Source organism: Oncorhynchus nerka, linkage group LG17, assembly GCF_034236695.1.
Source record: "Oncorhynchus nerka isolate Pitt River linkage group LG17, Oner_Uvic_2.0, whole genome shotgun sequence".
Classification (NCBI taxonomy): Eukaryota; Metazoa; Chordata; class Actinopteri; order Salmoniformes; family Salmonidae; genus Oncorhynchus; species Oncorhynchus nerka.
Genome location: NC_088412.1, coordinates 47,176,081 through 47,195,341, shown reverse-complemented (window position 1 = coordinate 47,195,341; position 19,261 = coordinate 47,176,081). Strand labels below are relative to the sequence as shown.

Below are 19,261 nucleotides of genomic sequence, written 5' to 3'. Positions count from 1 at the left end.
TTACGGAGGCGATAGCTGCATATCAATGACATCATCATGTGATAGACACTCACTGGTTCTAAACTTGCAGTAATGTGTTACTTTGCAGGTCTATCATATACACACAAAATATGTGAAAACAGAGTTGGTTTAACATGGATCAGATACATGAAGAAACATCCATGTTTGTTTCTCAACAGCATCTAGTGTGTATCAAAAATACTTAGAAGGTATTACACTCATTAGAGTGCAGGGGTATTCAACTCTTGCCCTACAAGGTCCGGAGCCTGCTGGTTTTCTGTTCTTCCTGATAATTAATTGCACCCACCTGGTGTCCCAGGTCTAAATCAGTCCTTGATTAGAGGGGAACAATGAAACAAAGCAATGAAACTGGCTTCGAGGTGCAGAGTTAAGTTTGAGGGCTCTAGAGTTTCCCATACTCGTTCCTGGTGCCCCACTTGGGTGCACGTTTAGTTTTTTGCCCTAGCACTACACAGCTGATTCAAATAACCAACTCATCATCAAGCCTTTATTATTTGAATCAGCTGTGTAGTACTTGGGCAAAAAACATAAACGTGCACCAAAGGAGGGCCCCAGGACCGAGTTTGGGAAACTCTGCTCTAGTGAAAGATCATCTTGTTGGTTGAATAAACCTCTAAATAGTGTTGATTCTAGTCCTTCACCTAGTTGGAATTGACAGTTGAGATCCTGTGTTCTCCTCTGTAGGTGTAGATCAGGACGTTCTCCTGATCCCTGAGAGTTTTGACCTATGACCTGGCCGTGATGGGCCTCTGCAGGGCCGTGTTCAGCATCCTGTTGCTTGACTCCAGACTGACCGGCTCCAAAGTACACTACTATCAGAAATGGACATGTCTAGAGGTAGGAGGAGAAGGATTTGTGAATGTATACTGTACATGCAAGGCAATTAGCCATTTGTGATGATTCAATTTCAGTTTGTATTAGTCTGATATAACATGTGCTATGGTACTGCTGTGGGATACTACTCTGTGTGTACTTTTGCCTAGAGTGTAGTGTGTGCTACTAGCAGTGGCTCCTACACACAAAGGAGCAGTGTGTGTGTGTGGTTGCAGTTGTATCCCAAGGCCTTCAGCGTTACCCTGAGGTCTGTGTGTTCTCCCTCCCTCTCACTGGCCTCCATCATGTTGAGCTCCATGAAGCCCTGACGACAGCTGGTTCTTCCTGGTGTCAAAGTTCTCTGGAAGGGAGTCACACTGAGGAATCATGAACCACTTGAAGAATCAATCTAACCATATCTCATAAACCAGGTGTTCTGAATTAAGTAAATTCAGACTCATATTGGCATTTTTGATAAATCACATTAAAATCATTCAGTATATCTCACCTTTGCAGACTGCCCAGCAGTGTTTGAGACCAAGACCAGAGCAAATCAAGTATGAGTCAGGACCAAGGCCAGAGGGGGGGGACGAGATCGAGTCAAGGCCGAGATCGGGAGGGGGGCGAGGGATCCGAGACTGAGTCAACACGAGACCAGAAAAAAATGCAAATCCAATTTCAGACCAGGATTGCAATATTGTCCAATCCCCACCATAATAACACATTTAGAATGGTGAAAAAACACATTCTGAGGGCAACTAGAGAGCCGCTCTGCAAAGTATCACCACAGAGTTTCTAAACCCAGTGGAGCAACATTGTGAGACTTCTGGGAACGCTTGCAAAACAGACCAAGCAGACCAGGCCGGGTTTTGAGAAGTCAATGAGAGAGGCAAAAAATAATTCCTTAGTTGTTAATTTTCTCAATCTAAAGGCACAACCTGGATTGGAGGCAATATCTTACAGAGTTGGACATGTTATTACCTCTAACCTGGTGAAAAAGTGACAAACTGACACGTTTTCATTTGTCAAAAATGACTTTGTATCGGAGTGTCTTTGATTTGAGCCTGCACGTGCGGATTTGGCTCGAGAAAACTGTTAAACCCAAAGATGACATGTTTCTTCTCATGAGCTTATCTCGACAACGTCGCCATGACATCGCCTACAAGTGTGATCGAGGGTTTCTATTGGAGAAGCAGTTTCTGCCTATCTTCATACGGTACCGTCTTTGGGATCACTGTAACAACAAAATAATGTTGTTACAACTTCCCCCGATTTCTCCTTACTAATAGTGAATGCTCAAACTTCAAACAATTTGAGAAGCATTCAGCTGCAGATTATGTGCACTGACACCATGTGGTCTGCGAACCGCAACGTGCATATGCGGGTGCTTCTCAGGTGGTATTTTTTGCGCGCAACCTGTAGAAGTTTATTGGTCTCGTGTATCGTGTGAGTCAGTAGCTTTGTTCCAGGGCATAAGTAAGCTACCCTCATGCCAGTCAGCACACTGCTAGCTCTGGTCTAGGGGGTTATGTTAACCACTGTTGGCTGTGCTTCTAGCTAGTACACGATAGCTAGGCTAGCGAACGAGTACAAACTAAGGTCACACGTTATTTGGATAGTCCATCTATAGATGCGCTACAGATGGTCATACTATCAACAAACTGTCTGTTGATAAGCAACTGCTTGCTAAGGTTACAGTTAGGTTTAGAATTAGGGTTAAGGTTAGAGTTAGCGTTTGGGCTAGGGTTAGGGTAATGGTTAAGGTTAGGGCTATGGCTAGTAGATAGTTATTTGGTACCATTTGACATCCTGTCTCATTGTTTCACAGCATTTGTGGAGTGAGAATGTATCTGCTGGAACCAGACCCTGTTGGAACAATTTCCCCCACTCTCCCCTAACAGCGAATCAAAGACGAGCGTGACAAAGTTTGAGGATATTTTTCAACGAAAGTAAAGGACAGTAGTAATGTTACAAGAAAACAGTGGTGTGTATTCATGGATGCCAAGGGAAGCCAGGCTTCCCCCAAAAATATACCCAAGAAAAAAACATTCAATAATTTATCTTTCGTCCCTGTGTGTTTCATAATTTTCCTTCAGATCGCAAAGAGGCTGAATGTATCTCACTGGAGAACGCATCCGAGCAAGCGAAAGAGCACCCCTCTGTTTCTATGTTCATGCCACCTATCTGATGCTTTCTGGTCCAAAACAGTATGACATTGTTGTCGCCCGTAGCATTGAATGCAAGGGCAGCCAGCGAGCATTTGGCCTCCCTTGATTAAAAAAGTATAAAATAATAGCTAATCGGCATTGAGCTAAACTGAGTGAGCTCAACTGTGACAAAAAAATAAGTGTCAATGTAACCCAGTTTGGATTTGGCGTCACTCCTCTCAAATGGCTTCGAGAGCATACATCATTGACTGAAACCATTTGGAATTGTTGCATCTCGTTGTGTTGTCTCCTCCGGTAGCTAGTTAAAATAGACCCTTTCCTAAATTAGCCATGGATTGAGATAGGGATTTCGGCTTGTAGTTTTACTTAATTCTCCGTACTGGCCAATGATTATAACGGTGATTCTGATCCAACGATGAATTAATACATTGTGCCCTTGGCCTGAGAGGGTGGAAGTTCAATATGTAGCTAGATGTAGTATGGTAATGTTAACTTGCTGGCTCATTGTTGCCCATGAAAGGAAGGCGATACGATATCCATGTGTCATGAAAGGAGTGTGGATATTTGGCCTGGCGAAGCGGTTTTGTGCCCTTACTTAATTGGAGCTGATAATGATTTGTTTTTTACTCCGCTGGTCTCGGGAAGAAATTACAAGTCCTCATTGTCCAAGATCGAGATAAGACCGAGTAAAAATGTATTTGACACTGAGACCTCGAGACCGGACTACAACACTGCAGCCCAGGCATCCTTGTCACACTTCTCCCCAAAGAAGTTGTATTCCTCCAGACTGAGCAGGCTGTTCCCTAGGTCTATCACCTCAAAGATACGACAGCGCACCCTGGTGGTGCAACGGGAGCACAGCAGTCAGCACGGGAGCCATTTTTGTAATTTACATTTGAGTCATTTAGCCCAGAGTGGCTTACAGCTAGTGCATTCATCTTCAAGCTGTTCATTGGTGAAACGGACTTGTCCGTAAAGGTTATTACAACAACAAAGAAGATACTGCAAACAACAAACACAGTTATTTTTGTCTCTGACATCATTGCATGCCAGATAGAATAGCAGAATATGTACTGTACGTTATTTTTTACCACGCTGCCAGAGGCTTCTCTGCTCAGTTTATCTTCGGTTTCAACAACAAAATTGCTTTTGGGAGAAGGGTTGTGTGATTTAAAAAAAAATGATTGGGCAGAGGGGAGGGTAGTGCGCTTCCCCCTACTTTACATTAGCTAGTTGCAGGTTTTACTGTTTAATGTCTTCCATCCTAGCCACATTTCATCATCTGCTTGCATGCACCTCCCTTATATCAAGGTGTTTTGGTACTTCCATTATGCACTATGCTTTTCTAGGTGCTAACTTTTACTATACGACAGTCCATATAGTCTACCTGTCTAGTGTTCTATCCTGCTCTCTACCCACCATTCATAGTGACAATAGTGCTGGGTGGATCGTTTGTCCAGATCTATAATAGGCGAACTAGGAATCAAACCACACATAAAAGCATTCCAATCTGCATACAATTTCAATATGAATCCACAAGAATAAATAGGAATAGCTGATAGGCAGCGGAAAGGCCCGGTGCATGAAAGAACAGGGAAGACATGACACGCTGTGTGTCCAAAAGCTCCACTACTGATCTTGTTTAAGGACAATACAATTATCCTAGCCTACTGACCTACAACATCCCAATTATCCTAGCCTACTGACCTACAACATCCCAATTATCCTAGCCTACTGACCTACAACATCCCAATTATCCTAGCCTACTGACCTACAACATCCCAATTATCCTAGCCTACTGACCTACAACATCCCAATTATCCTAGCCTACTGACCTACAACATCCCAATTATCCTAGCCTACTGACCTACAACATCCCAATTATCCTAGCCTACTGACCTACAACATCCCAATTATCCTAGCCTACTGACCTACAACATCCCAATTATCCTAGCCTACAACATCCCAATTATCCTAGCCTACTGACCTACAACATCCCAATTATCCTAGCCTACTGACCTACAACATCCCAATTATCCTAGCCTACTGACCTACTGACCTACAACATCCCAATTATCCTAGCCTACTGACCTACAACATCCCAATGCAAAGGATACTTCATCATGGTTTTCAAGCAACTACAAAATTCTACGCTAGGTTGCAGTGAAAATGTCATTTGAATAACGGCGCAAAAGCCTTGTAATTTGAATGTTTCATTCAAAAGTTTAGGCCGAAGCTTCTTCTCCTTTATATAGGCTATATATTTATATCATACAGTGGACATACAGTGGACATCTAAGCCTATAGAACCCATTCTGTGTTTGCAAACATTGCAGCACGAGGGTGATGCTCTCAAGTTGGTGGCAGAACAATGGGGAGTTCTTATAGAACGCCAGCAAAAAAAAAGCCTCTTATTTACATGTTGCTTATGAGTGCATTTCAAGCAAGTCCGATGTGTGGAAGACGTTTGAGTTAGTTGTGGAAGCTTACAATATAAAACAAATTCTGACCGTTTGGAACAGTGTAAACAACACTAAATAAATGGTGTGTACCAGAGAATCTGTTCTAACTAAAACATTTAAAGCCTTTATTACTGCTATCACTAAAAACAGTGGCATCGGGCCCAGAACAAATCAGTTGGGTGTGCATTTGATTTCCATGGGCGGCTAGCCAACAGCCTTATTTATTGAGATGTAAAAATACAAATGTTTAACCTAAATGCTGATTGGCTGGCAGCTGTGGTTTCTCAGACCTGTATACCACGGTTATGACAAAACATGTATTTTTACTGCCCTAATTATGTTGGTAACCAGTTTAAAATCGCAAGAAGGCACCTATGGGGTTTGTGGCGTTTGGCCAATATACCACAACTAATGGCTGTATCCAGGCACTCTGCAGCATAGCAGCATAAGAACAGCCCTTAGCTGTGGTATATTGGTCACATACTGTACCAAACCCCCTCCAGTCGTATTGCTTAATTAGACAACGGCGGGGTTGGAACTCAAATTCCCATTGTTATACTGTAGAGCAGGTATTCCCAAACCGTTGGTGGAACGCCAAATAAAAATGGGCATTCACATTTTCATTTATATTTTCCAACGGGGCTATACATCAGGTATTCCCAAACTGGGGAGTTCATTTATATTTTCCAACGGGGCTATACATCAGGTATTCCCAAACTGGGGAGTTCATTTATATTTTCCAACGGGGCTATACATCAGGTATTCCCAAACTGGGGAGTTCATTTATATTTTCCAACGGGGCTATACATTTGGGTGAGGTTTTTTCTCTCGCCTGAGTAGCCTTGTTTCACTGCCAAAAATAAAACGAAACCATCTAGTGTTCATCGAAATAACAACACAATGTCAAATACAGGTAGCCTAGTCAAATAATTAACATCCAATCACATTAACCGTTACTCTCTCACGGGAATTCCACTAACGTATGTAGCCAAAAGTAGCTGCTGTTCATGTTGGTACTGATGGCGCAAAAGCCATGACAGGGAGACCTAGTGTAGTGGTAAAGTGCTCTCTCCAATACATCCCAACATTGCAGAGTTTTGTGCATCCTTTCAAGCACACCCTACTCATTAACCTGTGGTGAGTTATTCACGTTTTTTTAAATGAACAAATAAGGTTTTATATGTAAGATGGCTAAATAAAGAGCAAAATAATTGATTATTATTATATTATTATTTTTTCCCTGGTCCTAAAAGAGCTCCATGTCACTTCCCACGATCCGGGTTGTGACAAAAACACTCATTCTTATGTTTAATAAATGTATCGTATTGTGTTTTTTTTATAATAAAAAACAACAGTTGAGAGTGCGCTGATTCTGGTGCTAGAGGGGGTACGCAGCTGGAGGTTGAATGTTTGAACGGGTACGGCACGATAAAAAGTTTGCGAACAACGTAATAGAGCATTTTTAAACCGGTAATAAAAATGCACAACTTAAGCCTGCCTACCCATGTTCCATGTGTTGACGTACCCTGTTGGCGATCGGCAGGCTTCCTCATTAACGGTACATTGTTCACTAACCTCAGCACCATATTCTGTATTTGTATGACGCATGGCCTACTACATGAAAGTGAAATACAGTAACATTTCAGAGAAATTCGCATGCTTTTACTAACACTCCTCTTAGCTGTTCATATCGACATATCCTTTATAATAAGCTAAACCACATCTTTGACCGCATTTGCAGAGCAAGGCCAGATTAATTCCGACAGTAATTAAGTAGATTGGGAAGCATCCATCCATAGCTTTGCTTCTATACAACTATCTAAGTCACACAGGCATTTTGGTGTGTTGTATGTAAAAAAAAAACAACATCCCAATTTTTACCACATTCTTGCCGGACTTCTCCCATGCGCATGGGCAACCACCATTGACATGTGGGTGGGGGTATATTTTAATAAATCCATTGAAGATACACCATCAAAAAGACATTCCTTCATTCAGGCAGGTCATAAAAAACATAAGACTAATAAAATGTATTTTCAAAACAATAGAATAGCATATTTTGTGTTTAACTATATTACTGGCTTGTGCAGCCATGCAAATGAAATCAATAGGTTGTTCATTAAAAGGACAATACTCACTTACATTCCCCACAGTCAACACACACATTTATAGTGAGATTTAATATAATGGAATACCACAGAATAACATAAAAAATAATATGTTTTACACACAGTGTGTCACTGAACGTGTGGAACCACTGTTAAAAAAAGTGGTATTTATCACACCATGGCTTACCAGTTATTTTTTAAATATTTTTTATTTATTCCACCTTTATTTAACCAGGTAGGCTAGTTGAGAACAAGTTCTCATTTGCAACTGCGACCTGGCCAAGATAAAGCATAGTAGTGTGAACAGACAACACAGAGTTACACATGGAGTAAACAATTAACAAGTCAATAACACAGTAGAAAAAAAAGAGAGTCTATATACATTGTGTGCAAAAGGCATGAGGAGGTAGGCGAATAATTACAATTTAGCAGATTAACACTGGAGTGATAAATGATCAGATGGTCATATACAGGTAGAGATATTGGTGTGAAAAAGAGCAGAAAAGTAAATAAATAAAAACAGTATGGGGATGAGGTAGGTAAAATTGGGTGGGCTATTTACCGATAGACTATGTACAGCGATCTGTTAGCTGCTCAGATAGCAGATGTTTGAAGTTGGTGAGGGAGATAAAAGTCTCCAACTTCAGCGATTTTTGCAATTCGTTCCAGTCACAGGCAGCAGAGAACTGGAACGAAAGGCGGCCAAATGAGGTGTTGGCTTTAGGGATGATCAGTGAGATCCACCTGCTGGAGCGCGTGCTACGGGTGGGTGTTGCCATCGTGACCAGTGAACTGAGATAAGGCGGAGCTTTACCTAGCATGGACTTGTAGATGACCTGGAGCCAGTGGGTCTGGCGACTAATATGTAGCGAGGGCCAGCCGACTAGAGCATACAGGTCACAGTGGTGGGTGGTAATAAGGTGCTTTAGTGACAAAACGGATGGCACTGTGATAAACTGCATCCAGTTTGCTGAGTAGAGTGTTGGAAGCAATTGTGTAGATGACATCGCCGAAGTCGAGGATCGGTAGGATAGTCAGTTTTACTGGGGTAAGTTTGGCGGCGTGAGTGAAGGAGGCTTTGTTGCGGAATAGAAAGCCGACTCTTGATTTTATTTTAGATTGGAGATGTTTGATATGAGTCTGGAAGGAGAGTTTACAGTCTAGCCAGACACCTAGGTACTTATAGATGTCCACATATTCAAGGTTGGAACCATCCAGGGTGGTGATGCTGGTCAGGCGTGCGGGTGCAGGCACGGTTGAAAAGCATGCATTTGGTTTTACTAGCGTTTAAGAGCAGTTGGAGGCCACGGAAGGAGTGTTGTATGGCATTGAAGCTCGTTTGGAGGTTAGATAGCACAGTGTCCAAGGACGGGCCGGAAGTATATAGAATGGTGTCGTCTGCGTAGAGGTGGATCAGGGAATCGCCCGCAGCAAGAGCAACATCATTGATATATACAGAAAAAAAGAGTCGGCCCGAGGATTGAACCCTGTGGCACCCCCATAGAGACTGCCAGAGGACCGGACAGCATGCCCTCCGATTTGACACACTGAACTCTGTCTGCAAAGTAATTGGTGAACCAGGCAAGGCAGTCATCCGAAAAACCGAGGCTACTGAGTCTGCCGATAAGAATATGGTTATTGGCAGAGTTGAAAGCCTTGGCAAGGTCGATGAAGACGGCTGCACAGTACTGTCTTTTATCGATGGCGGTTATGATATCGTTTAGTACCTTGAGCGTGGCTGAGGTGCACCCGTGACCGGCTCGGAAACCAGATTGCACAGCGGAGAAGGTACGGTGGGATTCGAGATGGTCAGTGACCTGTTTGTTGACTTGGCTTAGACAGACCTTAGATAGGCAGGGCAGGATCGATCTAGGTCTGTTTGGGTCCAGTTTGGGTCCAGGGTGTCTCCCCCTAATAAATCAATTGAATATACATCACAAATAAATCCATTATTCATTTGTCCTAAAAATCATTATAATACTATACGAAACACAAATATAAACGCTACAAGCGACAGTTTCAAATATTTATTGAGTTGCAGTTAATATAAATTCATTAGGCCCTAATCTATCGATTTCACATTACTGGAAATACAGATATGCATCTTTTGGTCACAGACACCTTAAAAAATGTAGGGGCTTGGACCAGAAAACCAGTCAGTATCTGGTGTCACCACCATTTGCCTCATGCAACGTGACACATTTCCTTTGCATAGAGTTGATGAGGCTATTGATTGTGGCCTTTGGAATGTTGTCCCACTCCTCTTAAATGGCTGTGCAAAGTTGCTAGATATTGCCAGAAACTGGAACATGCTGTCGTACACGTCACTCCAGAGCATCCCAAAAATGCTCAATGGGTTACATGTTTGGTGAGTATGCAGGCCATGGAAGAACTGACATTTTCTGATTCCAGGAATTTTTTACAGTACGTCACGGTACCTCTGTGCATCCAAATCGCCAAAGATAAAATGCAATTGTGTTCGTTGTCCGTAAACTTATGCCTTGCCCGTACCATAACCCCACTGCCACCATGGGGCACTCTGATCACAACGTTGACATCAGCAAACCGCTTACCTACACGATGCCATATGCGCTGTCTGCCATCTGCCCCGTACAGTTGAAGCCGGGATTCATCCGTGAAGAGCACACTTCGCCAGTGTACCAGTGGCTATCTAATGTGAGCATTTGCCCCCTGAAGTCGGTCGCGACGCCAAACTGCAGTCATGTCAAGAACCTGGTGAAGACGACGAGCACGCAGGTGAGCTTCCCTGAGACGGGTTTCTGACAGTTTGTATAGAAAGTATTTGATTGCGTAAACCCACAGATTCATTAGCTGTCCGGGTGGCTGGTCTCAGACCATACCACAGGTGAAGAAGCCAAATGTGGAGGTCCTGGGCTGGCGTGGTTACATGTGGTCTGTGGTTGTGAGGCCGGTTGGGCGTACTGTCAAATTCTCTAAAATGACGTTGGAGGCAGCTGATCGTAGAGAAATTGACATAAAAGTATCTGGCAAAAACTCTGGTGGACTTTCCTCCAGTCAGCATGCCGATTGCACGCTTCCTCAAAACTTGAGACATCTGTGGCATTGTGTTGTGTGACAAAACTGCACATTTTAGAGTGGCTTTTTATTGTCCGTAGCACAAGGTGTACCTGTGGAATGATCATGCTGTTTAATCATCTTCTTGATATGTCACACCTGTCAGGTGGATGGATTATCTTGGCAAACGAGAAATGCTCCCTAACAGGTATGTAAATACATTTGTGTTAAACATTGGAGAAAAATAATCTATTGGTTCGTATGGAACATTTATTTCAGCTCATGAAACATGGGACCAACACTTTACATGTTGCATTCATATTTTTGTTCAGTCTAATAAAATGAACTCTGTGGGCTAGCCACATTGCCATGATCGTGATCGCTAGCAACTGTAGCAGTGGTTTCGACAAGTTGAGTTTCATTGGCACTTGTTGCATCAGATGATGCACTTTTTAAACCAATTTCTAATATCTATTTTGAAGGTAGCTAGGCCTACTTATCACTGAGGCACACGGTTGTGTTTAACTAACGCTCCAGCCACTACTAATTTGAAATGGCGGTAAAAAGAGACATGACTTTATGATGCATATGATAGGTCTAAAACCCTGTCAGTCATTACTTGAGCCATTTTTTAAAATTTAACAATATTTTAAAGTAATTTATACTTTAAATGGCCTAAATATTATACATAAATCAGTGTTATAGAAAACAAATATTTAAAAGTTTTATTCAACCATGTATATTATTTGGACGGGCTGGGCGGTATGCAAGGGCAGGCCAGGCCCCCTAAGGCCCGCCCATAATGCTGGCCCTGAGTCACATGGGTCCATGTATATTATTTGGACGGGCTGGGCGGTATGCAAGGGCAGGCCAGGCCCCCTAAGGCCCGCCCATAATGCTGGCCCTGAGTCACATGCGTCCATGTATATTATTTGGACGGGCTGGGCGGTATGCAAGGGCAGGCCAGGCCCCCTAAGGCCCGCCCATAATGCTGGCCCTGAGTCACATGCGTCCATGTATATTATTTGGACGGGCTGGGCGGTATGCAAGGGCAGGCCAGGCCCCCTAAGGCCCGCCCATATTGCTGGCCCTGAGTCACATGCGTTTGTGAATGCAATTGCCAACATGTTGCAGTTTATACAAAATGTTGGCGAATTATTTTTTATTTTTATTTTACCTTTATTTTACTAGGCAAGTCAGTTAAGAACAAATTCTTATTTTCAATGACGGCCTAGGAACAGTGGGTTAACTGCCTGTTCAGGGGCAACCTTTCGGTTACTAGTCCAACGCTCTAACCACTAGGCCTACCCTGTCCCCCCATTCAAGGCAAACTTTGTTATTTCATTTTAATACTAAAATGCTTAATTGCATTTCAAAGTGTGACTCGTATGCTGTGATGACATGAACAAATGAATGATTGATCGACTGATACAGTAGCCTACATATTGACATATAGGCCTATGTAAGTTATTGTATTAAGACAGCTAAACAGGGCACACACTTTGTATTGATTATGTAGCTGCTGAGGTCCAGCAACATTAAGGCAGTTATATACAATTTAAAATTCAAAAAAGGTACCTTTTTTTTTGCAGGTGCAAGGTAACAGTTGAATAAAATGAGAAAAAAAGAAAAAACCCGCACACTGCTCTTGATAGTATCACTGCTCTTTAATAAGCTTTACATATCGGCCTCACGGATACGTACAGATTAAAGAGCAGTGGTACCATCAAGTGTGATATACAATTTAAAACATTACCTTTCATAACACTTTTCACAACACATTTGAAGATGTTCCCTCAGGCCACTATTCTCCTCTCACATATCTACAACACAAAATCCATGCATACGTATGTGTAGAGTGTGTCTGTGGCTCTTCACAATCCCCGCTGTTCAATAAGTTGGGTGACTTTACTGGGTGACTTTACTGGGTGACTTTACTGGGTGACTTTACTGGGAGACTTTACTGGGTGACATTACTGGGTGACATTACTGGGTGACTTTACTGGGTGACATTACTGGGTGACTTTACTGGGTGACATTACTGCGTGACTTTACTGGGTGACTTTACTGGGTGACATTACTGTGTGACTTTACTGGGTGACTTTACTGGGTGACATTACTGGGTGACTTTACTGGGTGACTTTACTGGGTGACTTTACTGGGTGACATTACTGGGTGACTTTAATGGGTGACTTTAATGGGTGACTTTACTGGGTGACATTACTGGGTGACTTTACTGGGTGACTTTACTGGGTGACATTACTGGGTGACTTTACTGGGTGACTTTACTGGGTGACATTACTGGGTGACTTTACTGGGTGACTTTACTGGGTGACTTTACTGGGTGACATTACTGGGTGACTTTACTGGGTGACTTTACTGGGTGACATTACTGGGTGACTTTACTGGGTGACATTACTGGGTGACTTTACTGGGTGACTTTACTGGGTGACTTTACTGGGTGACATTTTACTTTTACTTGAGTCATTTTCTATTAAGGTATCTTGACTTTTACTCAAGTATGACAATATTGGGTACTTTTTCCATCACTGAGTAGAAATTATACTGAGGAGTAATAGTATACTGTATACAGTATAGATCCCTTACACATTTGCAATATGTTGTGTATTAGCATCCACTGTACATTGAAAATGTGCTGCTGCACTATATCTGTGAGGAGGAATTGTTTTTTAAACCACCCTTGTCTTTCTTACACTAACACTCCTAACCCTCCTTGTCTTTTCTTACACTAACACTCCTAACCCTCCTTGTCTTTTCTTACACTAACACTCCTAACCCTCCTTGTCTTTTCTTACACTAACACTCCTAACCCTCCTTGTCTTTTCTTACACTAACACTCCTAACCCTCCTTGTCTTTTCTTACACTAACACTCCTAACCCTCCTTGTCTTTTCTTACACTAACACTCCTAACCCTCCTTGTCTTTTCTTACACTAACACTCCTAACCCTCCTTGTCTTTCTTACACTAACACTCCTAACCCTCCTTGTCTTTTCTTACACTAACACTTCTAACCCTCCTTGTCTTTTCTTACACTAACACTCCTAACCCTCCTTGTCTTTCTTACACTAACACTCCTAACCCTCCTTGTCTTTTCTTACACTAACACTCCTAACCCTCCTTGTCTTTTCTTACACTAACACTCCTAACCCTCCTTGTCTTTCTTACACTAACACTCCTAACCACCCTTGTCTTTCTTACACTAACACTCCTAACCCTCCTTGTCTTTTCTTACACTAACACTCCTAACCCTCCTTGTCTTTTCTTACACTAACACTCCTAACCCTCCTTGTCTTTTCTTACACTAACACTCCTAACCCTCCTTGTCTTTCTTACACTAACACTCCTAACCCTCCTTGTCTTTTCTTACACTAACACTCCTAACCCTCCTTGTCTTTCTTACACTAACACTCCTAACCACCCTTGTCTTTCTTACACTAACACTCCTAACCCTCCTTGTCTTTTCTTACACTAACACTCCTAACCCTCCTTGTCTTTTCTTACACTAACACTCCTAACCCTCCTTGTCTTTCTTACACTAACACTCCTAACCACACTTGTCTTTCTTACACTAACACTCCTAACCCTCCTTGTCTTTTCTTACACTAACACTCCTAACCCTCCTTGTCTTTTCTTACACTAACACTCCTAACCCTCCTTGTCTTTTCTTACACTAACACTCCTAACCCTCCTTTTCTTTTCTTACACTAACACTCCTAACCCTCCTTTTCTTTTCTTACACTAACACTCCTAACCCTCCTTGTCTTTTCTTACACTAACACTCCTAACCCTCCTTGTCTTTTCTTACACTAACATTCCTAACCCTCCTTGTCTTTTTTCTTACACTAACACTCCTAACCCTCCTTGTCTTTTCTTACACTAACACTCCTAACCCTCCTTGTCTTTTTCTTACACTAACACTCCTAACCCTCCTTCCTTGTCTTTTCTTACACTAACACTCCTAACCCTCCTTGTCTTTTCTTACACTAACACTCTAACCCTCCTTGTCTTTTCTTACACTAACACTCCTAACCCTCCTTGTCTTTTCTTACACTAACACTCCTAACCCTCCTTGTCTTTTCTTACACTAACACTCCTAACCCTCCTTGTCTTTTCTTACACTAACACTCCTAACCCTCCTTGTCTTTTCTTACACTAACACTCCTAACCCTCCTTGTCTTTTCTTACACTAACACTCCTAACCCTCCTTGTCTTTCTTACACTAACACTCCTAACCCTCCTTGTCTTTTCTTACACTAACACTCCTAACCCTCCTTGTCTTTCTTACACTAACACTCCTAACCCTCCTTGTCTTTTCTTACACTAACACTCCTAACCCTCCTTGTCTTTTCTTACACTAACACTCCTAACCCTCCTTGTCTTTTCTTACACTAACACTCCTAACCCTCCTTGTCTTTTCTTACACTAACACTCCTAACCCTCCTTGTCTTTTCTTACACTAACACTCCTAACCCTCCTTGTCTTTCTTACACTAACACTCCTAACCCTCCTTGTCTTTTCTTACACTAACACTCCTAACCCTCCTTGTCTTTCTTACACTAACACTCCTAACCCTCCTTGTCTTTTCTTACACTAACACTCCTAACCCTCCTTGTCTTTTCTTACACTAACGCTCCTAACCCTCCTTGTCTTTTCTTACACTAACGCTCCTAACCCTCCTTGTCTTTTCTTACACTAACGCTCCTAACCCTCCTTGTCTTTTCTTACACTAACGCTCCTAACCCTCCTTGTCTTTTCTTACTAGCACCGGCTTTGCGGATGGCAACTTTTATTGAGGAAAATGTACTTACTGTGATATGTGGTTCTCTGACCTAGTTGGGGACGGGGGGGCTGTTCCAACTCAAAGTGTGTCATAAAAAAATCACCCCTCTCCCCAATGTAAAACTATTTTCACATGGCCCTCCCTTTGTACTGTAAAATAAACTGAACACCCTCCCCCTCATAGAATTAACTCAGAATGTAACACTAACTGTAGAGACCCTGTGTTTATAAACATTGAAATGGACTTTCTACGGGCCAGAGGGTTGAGGGTTTACCGACTACCACAGATGAGCTCACGCTCCCTGCCTGTTCCATTACACTATGATCAGAGCCAGCTGTAGACAATGCTAAGCTAGGGGGAAATCAGATTTTCTACATTTTGATGTCATATTCATAGTTATAAGATATATCCACGTCAACAGTGAAGAGGCAACTCCGGGATGCTGGCCTTCTAGGCAGAGTTCCTCTGTCCAGTCTCAACGTCAACAGTGAAGAGGCAACTCCGGGATACTGGCCTTCTAGGCAGAGTTCCTCTGTCCAGTGTCTGTGTTCTTTTGCCCATCTTAATCTTTTAATTTTTATTGGCCAGTGAGATATGTTTTTTTCATTGCAACTCTGTCTAGAAGGCCAGCATCCTGGAATCGTCTCTTCACTGTTGACGTTGAGACTGGTGTTTTGCCGGTACTATTTAATGAAGCTGCCAGTTGAGAACTTGTGAGGCGTCTTTCTCAAACTAGACACCCTAATGTACTTGTCCTCTTGCTCAGTTGTGCACCGGGGCCTCCCACTCCTCTTTCTATTCTGGTTAGAGACAGTTTGCTTTGTTCTGTGAAGGGAGTAGTACACAGCGTTGTACGAGATCTTCAGTTTCTTGGTAATTTCTCACATGGAATAGCCTTCATTTCTCAGAACAAGAATAGACTGACGAGTTTCAGAAGAAAGTTCTTTGTTTCTGGCCATTTTGTAATCGAACCCACACATGCTGATGCTCCAGATACTCAGCTAGTCTAAAGAAGGCCAGTTTTATTGCTTCTTTAATCAGTACAACAGTTTTCAGCTGTGCTAACATAATTGCAAAAGAGTTTTGTAATGATCAATTAGCCTTTCAAAATGATAACTTGGATTAGCTAACACAACGTGCCATTGGAACACAGGAGTGATGGTTGCTGATAACGGGCCTCTGTACGCCTATGGAGATAATCCATAAAAACCTGCCGTTTCCAGCTAGAATAGTAATTTACAACATTAACAATGTCAACACTGTATTTCCGATCAATTTGATGTTATTTGAATGGACATAAAATGGTCTTTTCTCTAAAAAACAAGGACATTTCTAAGTGACACCAAACTTATGAATGGTAGTATATACAGTATATCTGATTTTTTTTTCAGAACATTAACCATGTGTGTTCTCTTGTTTTCTACTGTTCTGTAGTTTAGACCCAATGATTAATCTGACAAACAAAGAACTTTGCATCCTGCAGGCCCAGGCATGGATCAAAGCTGGTGAGACATTCAATGACGTCATCTTCACAGACGAATCAACTGTGGCCCTTCAGCAATTTGCTCAAAATTGCTACAGAAAAAAAGGAAGAAGATCAAGCATCCCTCAAACTCTATGTGTGGGGGGCAATTTCTCGCCAGGGACCAGGCCCATATTAGCTTACTGTCACGTTCTGACCTTAGTTCCTTTGTTTTCTCTTTTGTTTTAGTATGGTCAGGGTGTGAGTTGGGTGGGTAGTCTATGTTAGTTTTTCTATGATTTTCTATTTCTGTGTTTGGCCTGGTATGGTTCTCAATCAGAGCAGCTGTCAATCGTTGTCCCTGATTGAGAACCATATTTAGGTAGCCTGTGTCATGCCTTGGTCTTAGTATTTTGTGTTTTCTTTAGTTATTTGGTCAGGCCAGGGTGTGACATGGGTTTATTGTGTTGTCGTATTGGGGTTTTAGTAGGCATTGGGATTGTGGCTGAATAGGGGTGTCTAGCATAGGCTATGGCTGCCTGAGGCGGTTCTCAATCAGAGTCAGGTGATTCTCGTTGTCTCTGATTGGGAACCATATTTAGGTAGCCTGGGTTTCACTGTGTGTTTTGTGGGTGATTGTTCCTGTCTCAGTGTGTTTGTATTTTCACCAGATAGGCTGTATAGGTTTTCACGGTCCGGTTCTTGTTTTTGTATTTATCGTGTTTATTCTTTCATTAAACATGTATCGAACTAACCACGCTGCATTTTGGTCCGACTCTCCTTCGACGGAAGAAAGCCGTTACAGCCTGTCTATTGTGTTTTGTGGGTGGTTATTTTCCGTGTTTGTGCCACACGGGAAACACTTACACCTCACGGACTGCTATGTGTTCCACAATAATTCATGGTTGCCTCCTTTTTCAGGTATCTTGGTTCCAGATTTCTTTGAGGAAGAAATCGTCAAGAGATATGCTGGACCCTATGTCAGAGAGGTGTTTCTGGGAACACATTGTTTCTTTCAAAGTAGGATTATAGCAACATCTGGTTATGTTTAGGCATATTTACATGTTTATTTCTAGTATTGTAACTAATGTTGGCTGGTAGGCTAAATATCTTTTATGTATGCGGATAACTCAACACTGTATACATCAGCTACTACAGCGAGTGATATCACTGCAACACTTAACATAGAGCTGCAGTTCATTTCAGAATGGGTGGCAAGGAATAAGTTAGTCCTAAATATTTAAACTAAAAGCATTATATTTGGGAAAAATGATTCACTAAACCTTAAACCTCAACTAAACCTTGTAATAAATAATGTAGATATTGAGTAGGTTGAGGTGACTAAACTGCTTGGAATAACCCTGGATTGTTTACTGTAATGGTAAAAATAGATTGATACAACAGTAGCTAAGATGGGGAGAAGTCTGTCCATATTAAAGCACCTTTTTAACAACACTATCAACAAGAAAATACAACTTATTGACGACTGTCTACTACGAGCTTAGGAGTGGACGACGATGTGCTGTCAGAGAGAGAGCGAGAGAGAGAGAGAGACGCACACACAGGGGAACATCAGTTAAAACCAGCACCAAAGAAACAGCATCTGCACAAAACAAAGACAGAAGAAACAGGCCTCCAAAACGAAGGAGATGGGCCTAGATATGCACCATTATTCAAATGTGTGATCTCAGCTTCAAACTCTAATTCATTTGTCGAGACATTCTAAATTACAAGTGGTGCAATCTTCTTGTAATCCATTATCTTGTACAACTTTCCCTGGACTGCTAATTGCAACCCAAAAATATAAATTCAATAATGAAGGGCTTGATTGTTTTTCAGACCACAGAAGAGAGATGCAGGGATATGTGATACGATGGCTACACCATCTTAACATACAAGTTAAATAAATGGTTCCACTATCAAGGTATTTGTCAAGGATCTAATGTGTATTGATGACAGGGCACTGTTTTAACAGTAGGGATTCTTCAATTAAGTTTTTGGTTGTCATTCAAAGACGGACAACTAGTTTTCATGTACATTTTTTTTAACTTGAGAAATACTGCACCTAACATCTTAGTTCCATGTAAATTTGCACGACTAAGACCTTCGCAGACGTCCAAATTAATTACATATTTCTTTAGTTATTAATTTGGAAACATTTGAGGATGTGTACTGGCTACCGTGTCTCAAGAGGGACAGACAGTAATATTTGTTCTATTTCTTCAAGCAAAGGTATGCGAGCGCAGACCACAGATAGAAAAATGAACCACATATTTCCTCGGATGTGTGAAGCATTCGTTTGGCATTTCCACTACCAAATATGGTGCTGAGAGGAAGCCCAGTGACTGACATTGCGAGGTGATGGGTTTTGGTTGACATTATGCTAATT

At 42.0% G+C, this 19,261-nt stretch overlaps 1 long non-coding RNA gene across 1 annotated transcript; it reads left to right on the top strand.

Moving 5' to 3' along the window:
- The first annotated feature begins 652 nt into the window (after nt 1–652).
- On the top strand, nt 653–17,620 carry LOC135561333 (uncharacterized). The gene is made up of 4 exons (XR_010459381.1): nt 653–858; nt 10,189–10,329; nt 10,775–10,816; nt 16,894–17,620. It is a non-coding gene; the product is annotated as an uncharacterized LOC135561333 (long non-coding RNA).
- The last annotated feature ends 1,641 nt before the right edge of the window (nt 17,621–19,261 follow it).